We start from the raw sequence: 10744 nt of genomic DNA on the forward strand, positions 1-10744 counted from the left end.
TTGGAAATTTCTATTTCCTTTGTTTACCTTGTGTTTGGGAATTTAATGAAAATATTTTCACTTTGATTAGCATTTCTTTTGTTTTGGTTTACATAGTTCAATTGTTTAGTTTGATACTCTTTCATTCGCTCTCTCTCACTCTCACTCTCTCTACTGATTTTGTTGGTTATGTTACCAACCAAACCACATTGATTTTAATTTTCGTCATCAATGAATTTTTTGTTGATTAGTCAATGTAATGGGTTCTATGGAATGTGTTTGTATATTTATATTTTATTTATTTATCAGAGATATTGTGAAGTAAAGAAACATTTGTACCTTTGTACTACCATTACAGATTATTTAATCAGATAGAGAGAGTGTTGTACACTGTTTCGTCGTATTTCTGTGCCGCCTCCTTACAGTAGGTCAATTAGGCTCCGATGAAGTGGAAGTGGATCACTTCCGATATCTGGGTTTCACATGGTGACGGATAAATCAGAATTTCCTATGCCGATTCATTGGGGATATTAGTCAAATTAGTGGACCTATTCGATCAATTTGATCATGGAGTGATTTTTGGTGTAACATTTTATTGTGATTCTATGTGAGGAACCCTGATACTAAGATACTAAGATTGAATGTGCTGGTGAGTCGGGTAGGTTTAGCTGGTCAAACGACTGTGTCTCGTAGCCCTTAGTTACACTGATAGATAGGAATTGAGGCGGCTGCACTTGCCTGATCTTAGTTGAGCCAAAACTACCCTAATCAACCTTGGGAGTTCTCTATCCACCGGTGCTATGGACGGTGGTCGTGAACAGGATTAACCTTGCAGATTCTCGCCGCTATAGTATCCTCATGAATCCTGTGCAGACCTACCTGGTATGCTACCTGATATAGAGGTTCTCTTTTGTAGCGTGGGATCTCGCGCTCTAGATGATGTATATCAACACTTACATTCTTGGATGGTTGTTGCTTATCCATAAGATGGTGGTATAGATGATTACTGCGATAACAACCAAGAGGATACTGCTTTGACAACATGTAGTTGCGTCTTTGATCTTGTTGGAATGATCTTGTTCTCCCCTGGATCGGGTGTGCTGCGAAGACATCCTGTCGCAGTTCTAAGCGCAGCATTCTGACAGATCTGTAAGTTATTCCACTGCGTATCACTTGTATGAGGTGCCCACACTGGCGCCGCATACTTTACCACTGACCGGCCAATTGCCTTATAGGTAGTTAACAAGGTTTCTTTGTCCGCACTCCAAGTGCTGCCAGCAAGTGACTTGAGAACCTTGTTTTTACCGCTAAGATTATCAAAAATTGCAGTGGCATGGGTAGGCGACTTGAAGAGACTGTCGAATGTGATATCTTATGGCCGAACCCGTTCCACCATCCGCACAGATATTTAAATACCTGCGCACTTCTGCCGTCCATGTAGTGAATAGTCTTGCTGAGGATTTGGTGGCGGATATCCTCTACTTTCTAGCAGTGAATTAACTGGTAAGATCAGCATATGTCAGATGTCAAAAAATTGATACTATTAATTTTTGTGATTGATTTTTGTTTCAATTAAAAAGTATGTTGAATCAATTGAATTTTTAATTGAATATTTTTTTAAACCCCATTAAGATTTTAATTGGAAAAGGAGGGGATGGCATAGAGCATAAGTAGAGGTTAAACAGTGCCGAAGATATTACCCCACCTTGGGGAATTCACTGTTTCACTCTAGGGGACTGGATTTCGTATCACTTAATGCCCCATACCAGTGGCGCCGGCACATCTAATCAATAGTCCAACGATACCGGTAGGGAGGTATTCTCGATGTCCTCGAATAGTCTGGCATGGTTGACCGAAGGACCATCCTGTGGCACGACTTGATCTGATAGAGTCCCCTATTTATGTATGCTGAAATAGTATGCAAAGCCGTGATTATGGTATGTACTTTGCGGAACCCATGTTGATGATAGACAGCTGGAAAATTTTCCACCTGGCTCGGTAGGAGTAGTGGCCCAAGTGTCTTGGCTACTGGCGAGAGAAGGGAAATCGGTCAGTATGATTCACCCCTGCAAGAGTCTTTGTTTGGCGTCTGTAGACATAATGAGTGATTCCAAGGACAAATTGAGGAGTGCCGCCAAGTACTCAACTCCCAGTATTCCCAGTTTATACAGCATTAGCATAGAGATTCCGTCAGGGCCCAGCGCATTGGTTGGCTTCGCGCTGTTCATGATATCGGTTACTTTGGCTGTGTTAAATTCTGGTGTATTTATCACTCTCGTGATACGCGACAAACTGTCGGTTTTAAAAACAAGACAAATGAGTGGTCGTAGGCCCTTATGAACTGTTCCCACATCTACCGTATTTCCCAATGAAAGGACTGACAATGTTTACAAATGCTGGTCAATAGGAAGAAAAAAAAGTAGACTCGAAATGGGTACTGAATCTAAAGGAGTTATGGAAAGCGTCCAGTTCCACAGAATGAACTGCAACCAGAACCATGACAAACAATCAGAGAATAATATGTGAAGAGAAAACGAAATGCAAGAGATTGACTTGCTTGACATGAGGTTTCAACAAAGCGGTACCATATGCCACACAGTACGCGTAACAATGGAGTTGAGAGGAGAGTTCGGTGACCATTTTATTTCTCGTTATGGACCGTTCAATTTTTCACCGAGATTGAGCGATTTAACGCCTTTAGACAATTTGTTGACACTGGGATTATGTTAAATCTCATGTCTACACAGACAAGCCTGCTTGAATAGGCACATTGGAAGACAAAGTCGAAGCATTTATTCGATATATACCGGCAGCAATGGTGCAAAGAGTGTTTCAATATTGGACTATTCTTTGGTTTTGAGTAGCATATAAAAACGATTTTGGCCAATATGAGAGAAAAAGTCGAGTTCATAAATTACGGGGAATTACTTCGACATGTTTTTTTTACGGAAACTCAATTTTCGATTGTAATTTGTATTAATCTTATGATAAAATATTCCTCAAATGTTCCTTAAGAATACAGCTGTCTAACCTTCTCCATACCAGAGAATAGTTATAGGTTCCTTTTACGACCTCACCCCAATTAATTTAGTTTTCTCACAATAATAAATTATATTGGGTAAAATTTCATCCACAGTCAACTGGCCTTTCTTTCAAAAAAAAAAAAAAAAAACATCTAATAACTCCTATTAGAAATGAAGATTCCATATGCAAGGCTGAGCTCCAATAATAATAAACAAATACATTTGATCTTTTGGACTTTCTCCAATTATTTTTAACACCGTCCACAAAACAAACCTCAAACCTTTAACTTAGCCTAAATTTCCAATGATCTGCCGCCCGCATTAAGAAGCCAAGAGTAAGAAAACCTATTTAATTGATTTATATTCCACCTGTTAACAAAGTCTCCAACAGTCTAAGAAAATTTACAATATCTAACCTTTTATTGGACAAAAGAACTTCTTCGTACAACCCCTTCCATCTTCTTCCCGCTGTTCAACCATTACAACATAATTTATAATAACTCATAAAAAAAAAACAATGAAAAGAAGCAACATTTATTATACTTTCAGTGTTATGAAGGTGGAAAGGATGGTTAGTCGTAGGCATTGGCGGATGAAGGGTTTACAACAAACAGGATCTCTTCTACATATTTTAACGCCTCTGGTTTTTCATAAAAAAAAAACTCCATTGGCTACAGTTCAACAATGGATAAGTTAGATAGTTGGCTAGCTTGCCCGCCCTAGAACTCAACATTTTTCGATGTTTTCTTTTTCAATTTTTTGATATACAAACAATGGTAACAAAAGACGTTTAAAAGCTGTTAACGCATCATTTGAAAAGACCGGCCAACTAGCTAGCCGGTCGCTTGTTTTTTTGTTTTCTCCATTCGAAGGCTTGATCATTCTGCGGACACTATATTTAAATGGAATTTATGCACTGGCCATCGCATTTACAAGCAGTCCTGGTGTTTTCTGCTACTCTTATGGTGATAGTAGCCCCAATGCAATAACAATAATAACGACAACCTGGTATTCCTTCTGTTGACTTTTGTAAGAGTGAGTCTAGGAATTTTATTTATAACTTTTTTAGTTGGGTTAATCGCTGTGCTTACCCTATCACGAACTAAAAGGCATTATTGGCTTGAATGAAATTTATTTATTTCAAAATTCGGGATTTTTTTCAATTGTTTGAGATTTTTTTCCGAAAACAATCGAAGTATTTTCTCAATCACTTCACAGGACTGGTATCAATGCTCCAGTTTATCACAATTTTTAAATTTGCTTTAAAAGCATATAAAAAAGGATTAGAGACCAGCATTGCAATGCTCGGCTTTATTTGCTGTTATTGCCTTTCTTCTTTCTGGTGACGGTTCGCATTCTCAAAATGAAAGATGCAACCCTGGTTCTACTAACCTGTCACAGGACGTGCCCTTTGGAATAAGTCCAAATGTAAATTTACCCAATGACAAAACCATTTTAAAATGGGTGTTTTCTTCTGGACGGAGACTGGTCCATACAAGTATTTTCTCAATCACTTCACAGGACTGCTATCAATGCTCCAGTTTATCCCGGGTCTTGACGTATACATGTTCTGGTATTAATCCATTTCCCTCAGAGATACGTACTTAAAATTTAGTTTTGACCACCAGACGTGCAATTGATAGCCCAAGAACATAACAGCTCAGTAGTTACATTAGATGGCTACGGTAAAAGAACTTCAGCTGATGATTATTGATTATCACCCTGCTTTCTAGCAGTGCTCAAGTCTACAGCAACCATGTGACGGAAGCTCGGTACGCAACGTAAGTGGATATTCTAGAAGCACATAGAAGAAGGATAGGGATCTATATGGAACCTCGAGATTACAGTTCCACAACTGAGTTCTTTGGATCTACAGTTCCAGAACTACCCTACGGGAAATTGGTGCAAATTGCCAATGACGGACCTATCACAGAACTGGTATAGGTGCTCCAGTTAGTTGCAATTTTTAAATAGTCGTAATTTATTGATTTCCGTACTCGCTTGATATTAAAATCTTATTAGTGAAATAAAATTATCAATGTAACCTATTGTTCGACATATTTCAAAAGTTTTTTATTTCGCATGCGATTCGGTTGTCCAAAATGAAACAGATTTCTAAGAGTTTGTCCCGGACTGGTTCCTGAGGACCTGTCTATAGAATGCTCCTGCTAAACTGTCCCAGAACGTGTCCTTTCGAATGAGTCCAAAAGTGGAAATTTACCCCGTCAATGACAAACCCATGTTAAAGTGACTGGTACCTTCCATACGTTTTGACCAGAACTGGGACTGGTCCATACACACCAGGGAGTAGTCCTGTACCGATCCTGTGATTGATCCATTTCCCGTAGTGTAGTTACTGCTTTCCTCAGTTTTCCGGGACAGTTATTCCGATCAACAGCTCCACACCTAAGATTCTTCGTATATACAGATCCACCACATAGTTCTTTGTAGCTACATTTCGCCTGAGTTCCTCGGAGCTACATCAACCACTGAGTTCTTCGCATCTACAGTTCCATCACTAAGTTCTTCTTTACACAGTTTGCCGAGTCAGTTCAGCAACAGTTCCACACCTAAGCTCTTCGTAACTACAGTTCGACTGAGTTCTTCGGAGCTATAGTTCAGACACTGAGTTCCTCGGCTCTACAGCTACTCGGATCTACAGTTACATCACAAAGTTCTTCTTTACTTAGTTTCCTAAATCAGTTCCTTAGACCAACACCTCCACCACTAAGCCCTTCAATGGAAGAGTTCTTCAGATCAACTATTTTGCCATATAGCAGTTCAGATCTACAGTTCCACTACTGAGTTCTTCGGATCTAGAGTTTCATCAAGAAGTTTTTATTTACCCAGATTCCCAAGAGAGTTCTTCGGATCTACCTTTCCATCTATAGTTTTAACACTGAGCTCTTCGGATCTACCGTTCCATCACTAAGTTCTTCTTTACTCAGGTTTCCTAATAAGTGCTTCGAATCTACTGTTTCCCAACTGAGTCCTTCGGATCTACAGTTTCACAACAGAGCCTTGCGGATCTGCCGTTCCATCACTAATATGTTTTTTACTCAGGTTTCCTAGTTAGTTTTTAGTATCTGCACTTGTCGAGGTGCAGATCTTCGGACCTACAGTTTCACCACTGAGCTCTTCGAATCTACGTTTCCATCAGTAAATTCTTCTGTAATCTGGTTCCCAGGTGAATTTTTCATACCTACAGTTCCACCACACAGATCGTTGAATGTACCATTCCATCAATAAGATCTTATTTACTTAATTTCCCGAGTCAGCTCTTCGGACCCACAGCTTCAACACTAAGACTAACAAATCTACCACAGAGTTCATTGGATCTACAGTGCTCCCCTGAGTTGTACGAAACTACCGTTTCACCACTAAGTTGCATCACTCAAATCTTCGAATGTACAGTTTCACCAAATGAGTTCTTCGGATCTACTATTCCATCACTAACTTCTTCACTCGTTAGATTCCCGATGGAGGTTGTCGTTCTTGCAACCCCACCACTAAACTTCGTATCTTAAAACCACCACAAAGTTCTTAGGATCGACAGTGCCCCACTGGTTCTTCGGATCTCCAGTTCCACAACTAACTTCTTCGGTTCTGCCGTTCCATCACTAATTTGCTTTTTACTCAGGTTTCCTAGTGAGTTCTTCGTATCTGCAGCTCCACGCAGATCTTCGGATCTATAGTTTCAACACTGAGCTCTTCGGATCCACCGTTCCATTACTAAGTTCTTCTTTACTCAGGTTTCCTAATAAATGCTTCGGATCTACTGTTTCCCAACTGAGTCCTTCGGATCTACAGTTTGAAAAACTGAGCCTTTCGCATCTGCCCTTCTATCACTAATTTGTTTTTTACTCAGGTTTCCTAGTTAGTTTTTAGTATCTGCACTTGTCGAGGTGCAGATCTTCGGACCTACAGTTTCACCACTGAGCTCTTCGAATCTACGTTTCCATCAGTAAATTCTTCTGTAATCTGGTTCCCGGGTGAATTCTTCGTACCTACAGTTCCACCACACAGATCGTTGAATGTACCATTCCACCAATAAGATCTTATTTACTTAATTTCTCGAGCCAGCTCTTCGGACCCCCAGCTTCAACACTAAGACTAACAAATCTACCACAGAGTTCATCGGATCTACAGTGCTCCCCTGAGTTGTACGAAACTACCGTTTCACCACTAAGTTGCATCACACAAATCTTCGAATGTACAGTTTCACCAAATGAGTTCTTCGGATCTACTATTCCATCGCTAACTTCTTCACTCGTTAGATTCCCGATGGAGGTTGTCGTTCTTGCAACCCCACCACTAAACTTCGTATCTTAAAACAACCACAAGGTTCTTAGGATCGACAGTGCCTCACTGGTTCTTCGGATCTCCAGTTCCACAACTAACTTCTTCGGTTCTGCCGTTCCATCACTAATTTGCTTTTTACTCAGGTTTCCTAGTGAGTTCTTCGTATCTGCAGCTCCACCACGCAGATCTTCGGAGCTCTTCGGATCCACCGTTCCATCACTAAGTTCTTCTTTACTCAGGTTTCCTAATAAGTGCTTCGGATCTACTGTTTCCGAACTGAGTCCTTCGGATCTACAGTTTCAAAAACTGAGCCTTTCGGATCTGCCGTTCCATCACTAATTTGTTTTTTACTCAGGTTTCCTAGTGAGTTCTTAGTATCTGCACTTGTGGAGGTGCAGATCTTCGGATCTACAGTTTCACCACTGAGCTCTACGAATCTACTTTCCATCAGTAAATTCTTCTGTAATCTGGTTCCCGAGTGAGTTCTTCGTACCTACAGTTCCACCACACAGATCGTTGGATGTACCATTCCACCAGTAAGATCTTCTTTACTTAATTTCCCGAGCCAGCTCTTCGGACCCACAGTTCAACCACTAAGGTCTTCGTATGTAAGTCCCCACTGAACTCTACAAATCTACAGTTTCCCCACTAAGTTTTTGGGATTTACCGTTCCACCATTGAGCTCTTCGGATCTACCGTTCTATCACAAAGTTCTTCTTCATTCATGTTCCCGTTTGAGTTCTTCGAACCTAGAGCCACTGTAATGAGATGGTTAGTGTGTCAGCCTTGCATACAAAGAGTTCAATCCTAGTTTCGACCGAACATCTATGGTTTATCCCCTCACGGTTGGTGACATTTTTGTGTGGTTCAAAGCTTCCCTAAACATTTTTACTGCAATGTGAAACGTTGTTCGGACTCGGCTACAAAAAGGGAGTCCGTTGTCATTGAGCTAAACATAGAATCGGGTATCACTCATTGATGAGAGAAGTTCACCACCTGTGGTATCACAATGGACTGAATAGTCTAAGTGAGCCTGAAATATCGGGCTGCCACTATACCTACCTAACCTAACCTAACTTAATACTGACCTCTTCGGATTTACCTTTCCATCAGTAAGTGCCCACTGAGTTCCTCAGATATGCAGTTTACCCAATGAGTTCTTCGGATCTACAGTTCCACCATAAAGTTCATCTTTATTAAGGTTCCCGAGTGAACCTATTCCACTTCGAACTTATAGCCACTGTGGTGCAATAGTTAGTGTGCCCGCCTTGCATACAAAGGTAATGGGGTCATTCCCAGTTTCAATGGAACATCAAAAAGCTTTTCAACGGTGGATTATCCCTTCTCAGCAATGCTGGGTGTTTCAAACTTCACTAAGTGGTTTCACCTCAATGTGAAATGTTAATCGGACTCGGCTAATAAATAACGGGCTGCCACTAACCTAACTTAACTTATAGCTACATAACTCAGATCTTCGGATCCACAGTTTCACCACTGAATCCTTCGGTTCTACATTTTCACCACAGAGTTCTTTGAATGTAAAGTAGGGGTTGAGTTCTTCGGATCTACAGTTTCCCACTACATTTTACAGATCTACAGTTGCCTCACAGCGTCCTTCGGTCCTACTGTTCAACCACTGTTCTAATCTAAATGTCCTTCGCGTTCTTTCCACAACTGATCTACAGCTCCACCACTAAATTCTACGCATCCGAATTCCAGTTCCCGATGAACTACATCAACCGACAATAAGTTCCGAAAAAAACCATCTGAAAACCAACCAACGTCTGTACACTTGCAATTCGAAGAGTTCGTCACCTATTGGCTAGCAGGAGTCGAACCTAAAGCTCCATAACTCAGATCTTCGGATACACAGTTCCACCACAGAATTCTTCGGATCTAAAGATCCATCACTAAGTTTTTTGGATCTAAAATAGGGGTTGTGTTCTTCGGATCTACAATTTTCCATTTCATGTTCCATATCTACAATCTAAATTTCCTTTGAGTTCCTTCTACAACTGATCTCCAGCTGCACCACTAAGTTCTCTGGATCTGAGTTCCAATTCTCGATGAACTACATAACAAAAGTTGCGGATCGTCAACCGCCAATAAATTGCAAACAAAGCATCTGGAAACCAACTCACGGCTGAATAATTGCAATCCGAAGAATACGTCACCTACCGGCTAGCGGGAGTCCACTCAACATCCGATGAACTGCTGGAGTTTACCATAGCCGACAAGAAAACCATATTAAACTACATTGATCAGAGATACATTTACTACCTATGTTATCACTATATCTAACACCACCTCTTCTAAGTCCACCTCACCTAACTTAAATAAGGATCATAAACCGTAATACGAATAAAAGACTGAACTGAAGACAATTACAGAAAATTGTATCAAGATTTCTACAAAAGAGGGGTTACCGCAACTTCTTGTAGACATTTTATAGGAGATTAAGGTACTTACTTAATATAGAGTAACCTTTTGACATGGGGGTTGAGCCGATATAAATGGACTTAGTGAGTGGCTCAATGGCTTGATAGATTTTCTTTAATTCTCCGTCTTGTGTGAGTGTGTTTTTATGTGGTCTCTATATCAAATGTATATAATCAATGAAGGTTATGATTATGCATTAAGAGACAATTGGGTGAGCAACGGCTATAAAGAATCTTCGATATCCAAGGCCAGAATTTGTACGCATAGGCTTAAGCCAAGTTAAACAATGGCTGGAAGGAAAAACAAAAAATATTGAATGGTTGACTGACTGGAGGTTGTTCGATGACACAGGGTGCTATTGCTCGGAATTTTTTTCATAACTGGTGGTGGTGGTGTTGTTGTTGATTAGATGGCTAGCTGATGATGGTAACACACCATTAACATCAATGGACATGCAACCAGTGAATCCAAGAATAGCAACAAAATCAGCTGCCAACATATCCACAAATGCACACAAACACACGCAGATGCATCAAACCCCCTATTGCATAGACGAAGATGATGATGATTGTTAAGTACTTAAGAACAACCGACACGTCGTATTAATCCATTTATCAATCACCATTTATACAAAAATTCCAGGAATTATGTTGAACCAATGTAGCAATAACTGATCGACCATCTAGCCAGCAAGCCAAAGCAACCACCAATCAACCAACGAACTGGTTCATAATGAACTGGACAAAACAAAAGGAATATGAAAATGCTAAAGACAAAATTAAAATCAAGAACAAAAGGCCAAGACAGCCGGCCAACCAACAAACCGATTGACCGACCGGCCATATCAAAATTCAGTTGATGCAACATGTTGAAGCCTGTCATCAATACACATACAATGCTACCACCATAGGTCCTGCTTCGAAGGTGCAAGGTGCAGACACACTGAGAAATGTGTCAACGAAATTTAAAGATTGCGAATGCGAACGAAAATTGCCGATATC

This window comes from Haematobia irritans, chromosome 5 (assembly GCF_050003625.1).
Source record: "Haematobia irritans isolate KBUSLIRL chromosome 5, ASM5000362v1, whole genome shotgun sequence".
Classification (NCBI taxonomy): Eukaryota; Metazoa; Arthropoda; class Insecta; order Diptera; family Muscidae; genus Haematobia; species Haematobia irritans.